Genomic DNA, 12152 nt, shown 5'->3' with positions numbered 1-12152 from the left:
CCTCCCCTTCCCCACCTTCCCTAAAAGGAGCATACCTCTGTTGCCCCAATCTGGAAAGCATTGAAGCTGAATGGCTCCATTTCAAGTGCAATTATTACAAACCCTTCAGGGAATGCGAGTTCCAAAATGAAATCTCTGTCAAAACTTTCATTAATGCGCCGTTGCCCGGCCGGGATCGGCTTACACTCATGCCTGTGAGCCCTCAATGGAGACCAGATTCTTAGGGGTGGCGCACAGCACCAGGCCTCTCTGCATCTCTTGAGTTTGCAAACCCAAAGACTCCAGCTCCAGCCTGTGTCTCCAAAAGACAACAGCCTTTGTCCCAGAAACAGTCACCTGGATTTCACCAGAGCTGGTGACAAATACCTCAAAGAAAAAAAAACTCTCCTCAAGGTTATTTCCAAAAGCCTCTCCAAGCCCAAACCTGCATCACAAAACTCGTCTGAACAACCAGATAAGGGAAGAACAGAATGGGTGGGTGCTGCCAGGTAGCACAAGCCCACCTGAGAAACCCCATGTTGTCAGCGGCCTGGGGCCGCTGATCTCTGCACAATCACCGAAATGCAGTGACAGCCCCTGGACACAGGATGCCCAGCACAGCACCCAGAGTCCAGCAGAAGGGGCCCCTGGGTTTAGTTTCCTCCAACAAGCAGCCTCCGTGTGGGAAACTCCTAGGTCAGAAGCCCGGGGGCCTCTCTTCCCAGAGTCCACATGGCTCTTCTCAAATGGATGCGGTGAATGAGCAATGCAGCCCCTCCCCCTTCTAGAATCCTCCACCTTGAACACCAGGGGTTTTTCCTGAGCTGTAGGGTAAATAAAATCATCAGGCTTTTTTCCACCCTCCTGCTGCTGGCGTGGAGACCTGGGGCCCTGGGGCATGGCGTGGGGCACGCACACCTGTAATTGTGGACACCTGGGCCCAGAGAGCAGAGGCGTGTGTACGTGCAAATGCTCACACCTGTTCCGAAAGGCCAGGGCTAGAAGGGGGGTGTCATTATGGCTCACTCTGAGGTGAGCCTACAGAGGAAGGAGCTAGAGAAAGACTGGGGGAGAAAGCTGGTCTGTCCCTTGCGTGAGCATTAAAGGCCTGTAAAGTCTCCCAAAGAATCCAAAATTATCTTTTTGTCTGTGAAAACAACAAACCTACCCAGCCTGGGATGGTTACAAAACATGTGCTCTGCTCACTCTCCCATTCACTGTAGTGAGTGGCCCCCACTGCCAGCAGGCCCAAGTCCAGGTCTGCCCAGCACGATGCCCTCCTTCACCCGAGCACCTGGCACCATGGAGCATACAGAGAACCACGCTCTTCTCCCGAAAGGCTTTTTCAGTTCATTTCCTCTTCCCAACCCTCCCTTGGCTTCCCATATCTGCCTCCTCTGAGAAGTTCTTCAGGCCTCCCCGGGGAGCTAGCACCGGCCCTGAGCACCCACGGCTGGCTCCTTGGGGGCAACTGGGTACTACTCCCTTAGCATCTCCAGCACAGAGCACAGGTCTGATGAACACTGTCTCTACAGCGAAACATGGTGACGCTGGGCAAACCAATCGGCTTTTCTGGACCACCAGAGTTTCCTCATCTACAGATGATACTGGTCTCTCCGTATTGCTGTGGGAATTCAATGCCTGAAAGGGCTCAGCCCAGTGCCTGGCATTCGGGGTGCTGGCACAGGTTAGCCAGAAAAAGACAGGTGGGAAACAGGATGAGCCCCTGCCGTCTGAGCCCAAACCCCGGGAGCGTGGGGGGTATGCCTCCCCTCCTACCACAGCCATGCTGGCCGAGCCCTCCTTTGCTCCCCAAGTGTAAGTAAAAAACTAAATCAAGGAAGAAGTGAAGCCCAAGTGTTCAAAGTTTCCAGCCTGCTAGACAGAGTGAGTCTCGTGTCCACCCCTGGGGTGCTTTTACCCACCCAACAGAGTCCTTTCTCTGGTCTCGCCCTCATGAGGCCATGACGCCGTGGCGCCTGGCAGGGGGATGGCCTCCTCACCGGTGCCAGAGACCAGTGACCCAAGCCACTCTGCTTCTGGGCCCTGCAGCTTGCCATCAGCTCCATGGCCCTGGCTACCACGCCCTGGGCTGGAGTTTGAAGACCTGCCCATTAGCGGAGCTCTGTTCTGGACAGTCAGAGAGCAACCATCTCAGGGAAGCAGGGTCATTGTTGATCCAGCCAGATAAAGGAATCTTTGAGCCCTAGCTAGACTTGCCGGCTAACACTGGAGCAGGAGCCTAACAGGTAGGCCAGCAGGCAGGGAGGCAGGCAGCCGAAGCCCCTAGATCCGTGCTCTCTCTCTGGTATCTCTCTGGCATTGTCTCCCTCCCTCTTGTACCAAGCACCCCCCGAGTCTTGTGAGGAACCCCAGCCTTGTGAGCATTCCCCTCAGTCTCGTACGGAGCCCTCCCCAGTCTCTCACCAAGCACCCCCAGTCTTGTACGCAGCCCTCCTGGGCGTCTGTACTTATAGGTACGCATGCCCGTGCTCGCAGGCTTCCTGCCCCGGGTGTCCGCAATCACAACCTTCCGCGCCCTGTGCTCACGCTTCTTGCGCCCGGTGTCTGTGTGTGCCCCGTGCTCACGCTCCCCAGCACTAATTGCAGCAACACGACTTCACATGTGTGCAATGAAACCTGGGAGAAAGCAAGGCCGCAGTTGGTAGTGGTAGAGACCAGCGGCGGGAGGTGAAAAGAGCTTGAGTTTCCCCTAGACGGTGGACCGCAGCGGGCAAGGCCATGCCACGAAACACTGAGCCAGCTTTCTGGTTGCGTGTGACCCCTTTGGAGGTCCTGGAGGCCTGAAAGAGTGGCCACCTGCCTGTGCCCAGGGACCTGATCCCGTCGCTGAGTGTCCCCTTGGAGACCAGGAGAGGGAGACAGCTTCTCTTGGAAGAAAGGGAAATCGAGGCTGGCTGCTTTGGACAGCGCCACTGACCAGAGCCTCCAGTCTGGGCCCTGCTTGCCACGGCTGTGCTGGGTGCACAGCATCAGCGCTGCAGGCCGTGACAGCTGGGGGCCGGCGCCTCTTCCCGGCGTCCCCATAGCCTGACATTCTCAGCGGACAGTGTAATGCGTCTTTAAGACAACACTCCGTATCTTCCTTTCTTCCGGCCAGGATAGTATCAGGTCAATTAATTTCTCCAACCGCAGCAGCTCCTTCAGACTGCCTTTGCCAAGAGGAAGGTTTGGAAGAAGCAGGGCGGCCTGGGCGTGATGAGCCTGGCCCCTCCCTTGAGAGGAGATGAATCACAGCCGCAGGGCAGAGTCGAGCTTTCAACCTGCAGCCTCCAGGCCGAGGCAGCCTGTGCTCAGGGGGCTGGCCAAGCCTAGTCACGTTCAGGCCATTAAGCCCCGCAGCTGGGGGCCAGGAGGGAGTTGGGGGAGGAGGCCCGGCCCTGCTGTGCTGTCCTTCACTTAATTCACTCACTCAACAAACCTGCCCTTCACTGTTTTCAGCCGGTCTGCTTGCCCCAAAGATGGCAGACTCCAAGCACTGAGACAAAACCCAACTCTGGCCCTCAAAATATCTCTGACCCGGGGGGCACAGGCTATTAGTTTCCAAGGACAGACAGATCAGGAGTTGGTGAACTGGGGTGGGAAACAGAATTACATCTTTCTAACTGAAATTTAGCATTTCTTTTGATTATGGCAGTAATAACTCCGACAGCAGGCAGAAGCATTCGTATCTTTGCTCCTTGTGGAATTCACAAAATTCGCAGCAGCCTTGCTGCAGCTCTACAAATATCATTTATGCTCAATACTTTGAAACTGTAGAGATTGTCAGGCCTCCTTGCTGTGTCTGTTTTTAAAGAAGCACGGGCATTGTTCTATATATAATTTAGCTTTTAAAAAACGATAGCTCTGTTTTTGCCGTCTTTCTTCACCCTCAGATTCTTTTATGCGGACATCTAAATGCGAGGACGTGCTGGTCTGGACACACAGTGGTCTCATTCACAAAGTGTGGCAGGACTCTGACAGATGAAGCCAAGCCATTGCCACAGGCCCAGGGATGGGGCCTTCACAGAGGCGACTCCTGGGTTGGCCTCTGCAGACTCGCAGGGCTGCTGGGCAACCAGAAGGCAAGAAGGACCAGCACATTGGCCTAAACTTGTATAAAGAAGGGGAGTGGAGGAGAGGGAGGTGGGCTGCTCAGGGGACAGCTGGTGAGGCGCCAGGCTCCTGGCTCCCTGAGAGGAAAGAGCATGCTTCGGGCTCAGAGCTGGGCCGCACCCCGACTCTGGTGTTCACCCAGTGGGTGCACCTGCACAAGCAACTGTTCCTCCCCAGGTCTCCTAGCAAGAAGCAGGACGATGCCCACCTTGTCTGGGGTTTAACTCAACACCTGTTTTTGGCCACAGCTGCTACCCAGAGCAACTGCCCCCCAAATGCTTACTAATTATCATCCTCGTGATCCCTATTATTTTATACCACTACTTTTTTCTTAAGAAAAACAAAGAAGTGGGCTCTCCCTCGCGGCACAACAGGTTAAAGCACCGAGCTTTGAAGCTCTCCGAAGCCACTGCATCACGAGTTCGATCCCCGACCAGGGAGGGAGCTGACCCACATGGCGCGGCAGACCTCTCCTGACCCGCCCGCTGCTCCCCTCAGCAGTGTATCTCAGTACATCTGCCTGTTCTGCTCCCCACTCTGTCTCTGGGGAATCCTCTCACCCACCACACCTCTGGCCTGTACCCCAATTCTGAAGCATAAATAAATAAATCTTTAAAAAAAAACAAGTATTTTCCCAGAAAACCCTACAACCTTGGCCAGAGAAAGGTAAGAAATGTCACTTGTCAAGAGTTGAATTTTACCCTCTTAAATTCAGCACCTGCACTGAGCTGGCAGGTGCAGGAGTGGGGGGATCCCGCAGGCACCCAATGTCTTGGAATCCAGGCAAGGGCCCCACCCTTGTCAGCCCATCCACACCCAGTGGTCTCCCTCCTATTTCACCCAAATGCTCACCCCTAGAGGGTGTGCTAGGCACCAAACACCGCCACGCTGCTGCACAGCCACCGGCAGCGGCTGGCAGTGGCAACCGGGTCTCTGTGGAGTTGACCCCACTGGCAGAGCTTGCTCATTCCACGGTGGAAACTGTTGGGAGTGACCAAAGAGTTACTGACAAGGACTGAGTTAGGGCGGTAAAGATTGAGCCTTGCACCCAAGCTTGGTAAGGTGGTAATAAACTGACCTTGTCTCCGGGACGGGACTAGCTGAAGGTGACAACCAACTGGGCCTCACATCCAAGTTTGATAATCAACTGGGCCTAGCATGGGGGAGATACAGGCGGGAGGACTGGGCCTAGCATCGGGGCTTGGGGCTCGACGATGAGTCACCCCTTCGGAATGTGAACCTAGACTCATATAAGAGGCCCTTCCCCCTTCTGGGGTTGGCAGTAGCTGCGGACCCCCTCTGGAGTGCTGCCTTAGCTGCTGTCCATGAGCATTAAAACTACTTGTTCAGCCTTTCTATCTCCTATCTTTCTTTCTTGCGGCCGGTCACAGAAGTTGGGACAAAACAGAAACACGCCCACCATGCCCGATTTCAAGGTACCAAGAAGACGCCACGGAACATGGAGGTCTGGCGCCTAGCCAGATACACAAAACGCAACACTCGGAAGCAAGCAGGAGGTGGCCCTCGCACAGCTGACGGCACTCTGCAGGGAAAAGCAGTTGGCCCCGTTTTACAGGTGAAGAAAATGAAGCTCGAGGCCTGTGTTCACCGACCCAGCAGCTCTGGTCTACAGCTCTGCGTCAGCGCTCGGCCTCCCGTAACACTGCTGTTCTCTAATGGCAGCAGGACAGATGGACAGAGAGAAGCTCTGAGGACCTCGGCAATAGCTGGGAGCCGGCTGCCAGGAGCTCGCCATTCACAGAGCCTGAAGGGGCCCAGGCCGCGTGCACCCCAGAGCCCAAGGTGACCTGCCCGCTCAGAGCCAGCTGTGGAAGGAAACAGCCTGCGATCCTCCTAGTGACAAATGCATTTTTCCAACCAAATGAACAGCCACCCAGCAGGCGGTATTTACATTTCCCCTGCAAATGCTTTTTATTGTTTGGGTTTTTTCTTTAACAGCTCTCTTTCTTCTGAACCAAACAAAGCGCCCATTGTCTGAGCAGTTCCAGAGTCCTGGAATGTTGTTTGTTCCACTGGGGACTGTTGGGGTCCCAGTGCCTGCTGACCCTTAGGTCAGTGGGAGGACAGGGCTGGAGGCTTACACCCCTAGCTGCTATATATATACCTGGCCGCAGCAAGACCTTGGCCTGGTCCCTCCACCAGCCTGAGGTAGGGCACACGCATCCCTGCAAGCGGGAGGCAGTGCCCACAGCTGCACCCGTGGAGAAGCCTGCGAGGGTGGCAGTGACTAGCTCCGTGGGGCATTGGCCCACAGGAAGTGCTCAGGGCTTGCCAGTCCAACCTGGCTGCTGGGCCTCAGCAGTAATACGAGCAAGTTGGGAGATGGCCTCAGGCCTCCTCCAGCTCTCTGTCTAACCATGTCATTGCTGCCATTTGTTCCTCAGGGTGACAGAGGATGGAACATATCCGGCTCCTCTCTCCCTAGCTAGGCTAGATGGAGCAGCTGAGGAGACCCCAGGCTCTACTCTTCTACAGCTGAAAGAAAGGCCCAGGCCCAGCCTGGCTCAGGCCCTGGCTCCCGAGGGACCTTTCTGTGCCTTCCCTCTGCCAGGGGCATCCTCAGGCGCCCGCCAGGAAGGAGGCAAGCGCAGGGCATCCCCAGCCCTGCCGGGCGGCCACATATTCCAGCCCCGCGTGGGAATGTGACTGTGCTGAGGAATTTCAGGGATTAAACCACAGCTCCCCCACTCCACAGACCGAAATCCTGTGGTTAAGGCACTGATTGTAACAAAAGGAAAAACCAGGGCCCTCGCGTACAAATACAAATAAACATGTGTCAAAGATTTAGTTAATGCATTAATTGAAGAGAGAACAAACCAGTATGATGCTACAAGCAGTTCAAAGGAAAACTCAGAGAACCACAAGAACATGTAGGCAAAGAGGAATGCTGAAACGAACTGGCAAATAAATGCAAACCAGGCCCATCCCTATAGCAACAACCAATTGCATTCCACTGGACTCAACTAATTTACATTAAAATGGACACGAATTGTTTGCATTAATCCTTGTTTTGTACAACTTTACTGAGTCATAAAATAGCTCGAAGACAATGGAAGATGGAGATGACCCACGTGAGAGCGCTGGACACAGACTTCTTTTAATCCCCCATTAAAACATCCCAGCAGTTTCGCCTGGATGATGAAAAAGTTCTGGCAATGGAAAGTGGTGCTTCACTTACCACCACTGCACAGTGCACTTGCAAATGGGCTAAATGGTAAACCTTATTTTATGCATATTAAGCCACAATTTTTTCAAAGGTCTGCAAATGTAAAAGATATTGCAATAGCTCCAGTAGTCACACTATGGGCTTGTTTTGTGGTCTCAAAGACCAGTACTATGGAGGGCTCTGACTGGCCCTAGAAGATGGTCTTTTTTGCCCAGGGTCCCTCCAGCTCTGCTCCCATGGAGGGTGGTCGATCAAAGGGCTGATGGGACAGAAGAGTGGTTGGAAGGCCAATGCCCTGAGTTCTGCATGTGAACATGATGTCTTGAAGGAGCAAGAGGAAGCCAGGGTCCCCAAACATACCCCCAAGCAGGATAGCTCGTCCTAAGTCCCTCTCCCAAGAGGATCAAGCCCCCTTCAGTGTACCCAAGGGGTCCAGGCTGGTAGGGACAAGGTGCCGAGCCCCTAACAGGATAGCAGTAAGTGGCCACAGCCAGATGGGATACAGGTAGATGGAGGCCATCCTGAAGATCACGTCCAACTGCTGTAGGCAAAAAGGGATCCCCAAGATCTGCCCAGGCAATGAACCCTCCGACTCAAAGCCCTCAAGGCAAGGGACAGAAGAGCTCCCAGGATCTCCCCCACTCTCAGGGTCTGATGGGGAGAATCTCAAAACCTGGGCACTTTCCCCCCTTCCCATGGACATACCCTATGGTCATTTGCAATCCTGCTCACCTGGTGCAGGGACTTGCCCTGGCTGGGGTGTGCTAAACACTGCCTCAGACATCGTCCACCTTCTGGAACAAAAGCCGCAGCTTTCTCCGGAACATGCCACAGTCTGCAGCACCCCTGCGTCACTTTTGGACTGATGAGTGCTCTGGGCAGCGAAGTTCATTCCCAGTGAGGGAAATGACGGTGCTCGGGTTCCAGGCCTGGTGGCTCTGAGAAGGGCAGTGCTCCAGGAAACTTGCCTCCCTTCAGGGCACTCCCCAGGGGCTTTGTCCTCCCTGGATGCCTGGGGTCCAGGAGTTTGGAACGTGACCCTGTGTTCATGACCAGCCTTGGAGCCCTGCTCAGTGTCTGTGCTCCCCCACCACAGCCCCACAGCCCCTCACTTCCTTTGTCTCCCTCACCCCCACCCGGGCACCCTCGGGCCTCCTCTCCCACGCCTGCCTGGAATTCTCTTAATTGGGAGCTGTTGGCCTGGGCTTCCTTCCTGGCCTTCCAGCCCCAGGACTGTGCTTGGACTCCCGGTGCCTGTGTGATGACCACGGGGGCAAGTGGAGGGCTCTGTCCTCACTGGAGATTGCCCAAAGGCTTCAGCATTAATAGCACAGAATCTGATTCCAAAATAGCATAAATTACATCCTGGAATCCATTACATTCTGATCTGTTAGGCAGGAGGAAACGTGGTCTGTAGCAAAATAAAAGACATCCTGGAACCCATTATGGACTCCGATAGAAGACAAAGGCAGCAAAAAAGGACATTATGGGATCGACGTGCCTAATAAACGACGTGTTGGCATCTCCTTTCCACCGGGATGTGGATTAACAACAGATGTACTACACTAATGTCGATTTGTATGCTAATCTAAAACAACTGCATGGCCTTTGCAGACAGGAATTCTATAAATGCAGCCCGGGTCCTGTTCCCTGCAGCTGCCGGTGGCAGAGGCAGGGGCGGACCGGTGGGGGCTGTCTCCAGTCCTCCCCTGCAGAGCTGCCTGTGGGGGACCCCCAGCTTGAGGTAGAAGCCCCAGCCCCCACCTTCCTCAAGGTCTCTGCTGAGCCTGGCCTGCAAATCCCAAGACTCAGCTTGAGGACTCCTCCCTGGGGTAGGACACAATGAGCCATCAGCTCTGGAGGGGCCACAGTACTGCGAATTCAGCTGGGTCCTCCATGGCTGACCATCTCTGACCATCCTTTTCCTGAGTTTCCGCCAGATCCAGAGGGTTAAGAGGCACTGCAGATTCCAGAGACTCTCAGACTTGCTGAGATCACTCTGCCACCCCTTCGCCTGCCCATACACACACACACACACACACACACACACACACACAGCCATCTGGAATGAGATGGAGACTGAGACAGAGGATGTAGTCATCCCAAAGTCACACAGATGCAGAAGCCAGGCCTGGCCCCACCCCACGCCTCCGTCCACTCCCCATAGTCCAGGCACCTCCAAGTTTGCAACAGGCTGCTGCTCCCAGGGATGCCAGGATAGTCAGTTTTGTACCACCAAAGAGCCTTTCCTAAGTTCTCTTAGAGACAGGACCTGTCCTGGACACTAAGGGCACAGAGATGAAGCAGATGAAGACCCCAGCATCCTGTCCAAAGCAGTTATGCAAACAAAAAAGGCAGACAGGGACAAACTACAGAGCAGTGCAGAGAAGTGACCATGACCATGAAGACCGTGTCCTTTCTGGTCCCCTAGCTCCGAAACATATGTCCCAAGGAAGCCTTAGTGGGCCTCTGCAGCACAGCAGCTTATGACCCAAAAGACCCAAACTCATTGATCACACAGCATTCAGACCTGACACAGGGTGTTCCAGCTATGCGTGCATCTGACATCAAGAGTCCTGAGGCTGGAGGGTGAACCTCTCACTTAGGTGAGCTGGAAACAGGTCACCCTCTGCTCCTGGGCTCACGTGGAAACACAGTGCACAGTGTCTCTCGATACAACATATCCAGATGGCTCCCACTTTCCTTTGTGTCTCTGGTTTGTTTTTTCCCCTAGTAAAAATGCATAATGCAGAGTCAGAAGGTTAAATCCAAATTTCAACTCTGTCCCCAATTAGATGTGGCATCTTGCATAAATTCCCTATTCTCTCTGAATTTCAGTTTCTTTATACCCAGAGCTTTCTTGCAGTGTTGCTGAGAATAGAGAGAGTGTGCTGAGCACGATGCTGGGCACTTAGAAGGTATTTGAGCAAAGTTCATTTCTTTCTGTTCTGCTATAGCAGAGAGAATCCAGAGAGCTTTGTGGGAGAACAGTTCAGATCACAAGAGATTCTCTCTTATAGGAAGACACACTGTGACAGAGTTCACCATAAAAATCACTAAAGAAGGGACTCCCTGGTGGCACAAGGGCTAAGTCACAGCGCTACGAAGCTATTGGAAGTCACTGCAGCATCAGATCAATCCCTGGCCAGGGAGCTGAACCTCATAGTGCAGCAGATGGCTCCTGTCGCCCCCACTGCTCCCCTCAGCAGTGTATTTCAGTAGATCCACCTGTTCTGCTCCCCACTCTGTCTCTGGTGACTCCTCTCACACCCCTTGCCCTCATACCTGGTCCCTGTACCCCAGCTCTTGTATTCATAAATAAATAAATCTTTTTAATTACTAAGGAAACACCTACCCTGAGCAAATAAAAAAAGATTAAACCCCAAGAGAATATGAAAGAAAAGATGAACTATATAAAGATGTTTTAAAGTATTAGAGAGCTTTAAAAAGTATTGAAATAGGACAGAAATTAAAAATAACTAAGTATAACTTTGATATTCAAATAAAAATTAAATGGGTAGGCAGAAAGACATCTTGGACAATGCTATGTAGATGATAGATGAAATTAAAGCTAGCTCAAAGGAACTTGCCCAAAATGCAAAAGTGAAACATAAAAAAGTAGAAAAAAAATGAGTGGGCAAGTGACATGGAAGACAGACTAAAAGGTTCTAGCCATCCAAAAAAGAGTTCCAGAAACAATAAATCTAGAAAGTGGCAAAGAAACAAATTCTGAAGAGATAATGGCTTGAGGATTTCTGGAATTGATTTTAAAATATTTGGATCCTCACCTGTCAAGGATTAAAGATGTTAATAAATTCCAAACAGATAAGTAAACTGACCCATATCAAAATAGATCACAATTAGTCTGTGGAATATCAAGAACAGAAAGCTCTTACAATTGACCAAGAAAAGAAGCGGAGTTATAGCTTCAGTAGATAGCTCCAAGAGACCTTCAAACAGCAACAGTAAAGGCCAGAAGATAATCGTACAAAATCTCCAAAGTAGAGTGAAACTGTCAATCTAGAATTTTATACCCAATTAAATAATAGTTCAAGAGTAATGAAAATAATTTCTGGGCAAGCTAAACCACAGGTGTACTAGGGGAATGTAAATATTTAAGATAGTATGCAATTTTTCATCCAACATAACACAAAAATTAATGTCTGGTGACACCAAATATTAACTAGGATATGGAGCAGTGGGGAGTTTTTATATACTGCGCATGGAGTAGAAATTGGAAAATATGATTGCTTTTGAAACTATCTAGAAGAATTAAATATAAACATCTTTGGTCAGGGCAAGGCTTTTCTCACACAAGACATTCTCATAACCCTGCTTGTAACTGTGAAAAAGGAGAAGCAACGTTTCATGCAGTAGACTGCTATAGAACTGTTTAAAAAGGAGAACCAGAGGTAAGTATCAATATAAACAAATATCACACACATCCTGTTGAACAAAAAAAGCAAACTGCAAAAGAATAAATTCAGCAGAAATCATGTAAACACAATTCAAAACAAATAGTCCTATGTTATTTATACATATACACTCAAGTTGATGTGTGCCAATCTCAGGCAAATTTCTGTATTGATACAAACAAAATTGTATAGAAAGATAGATACATATATATAGCACTATTACATATATACACAGATTTCTGTACTATTATTTTATGTATAATGGTACACATTAATTTGAGATTAGTGTTATGCCTGGGAAGGCAAAAGAAAAATGACATGGATGGTAGGATTTTAACTACACCTGACATTACTATACCTGTAACAGTTTAAGTCTTAAAGATACATTGTGGCCCTCCCTGGTGGCCCAGCGAGTTAAAGCACAGCACTGAGAATCTAAAGCCGCTTCCCCATGA

At 51.3% G+C, this 12152-nt stretch overlaps 1 protein-coding gene across 1 annotated transcript in view; it reads right to left on the bottom strand.

Moving 5' to 3' along the window:
• COL26A1 (collagen, type XXVI, alpha 1) overlaps positions 1–12152 on the bottom strand; it is a 120081-nt gene that overhangs the window by 40022 nt on the left and 67907 nt on the right. The window lies entirely within an intron of this gene.

The sequence above is a fragment of the Condylura cristata genome, unplaced genomic scaffold, assembly GCF_000260355.1.
Source record: "Condylura cristata isolate star-nosed mole 26May11 unplaced genomic scaffold, ConCri1.0 scaffold00024, whole genome shotgun sequence".
NCBI classification, from domain to species: Eukaryota; Metazoa; Chordata; class Mammalia; order Eulipotyphla; family Talpidae; genus Condylura; species Condylura cristata.
This window is presented reverse-complemented; position numbering and strand designations above follow the sequence as displayed.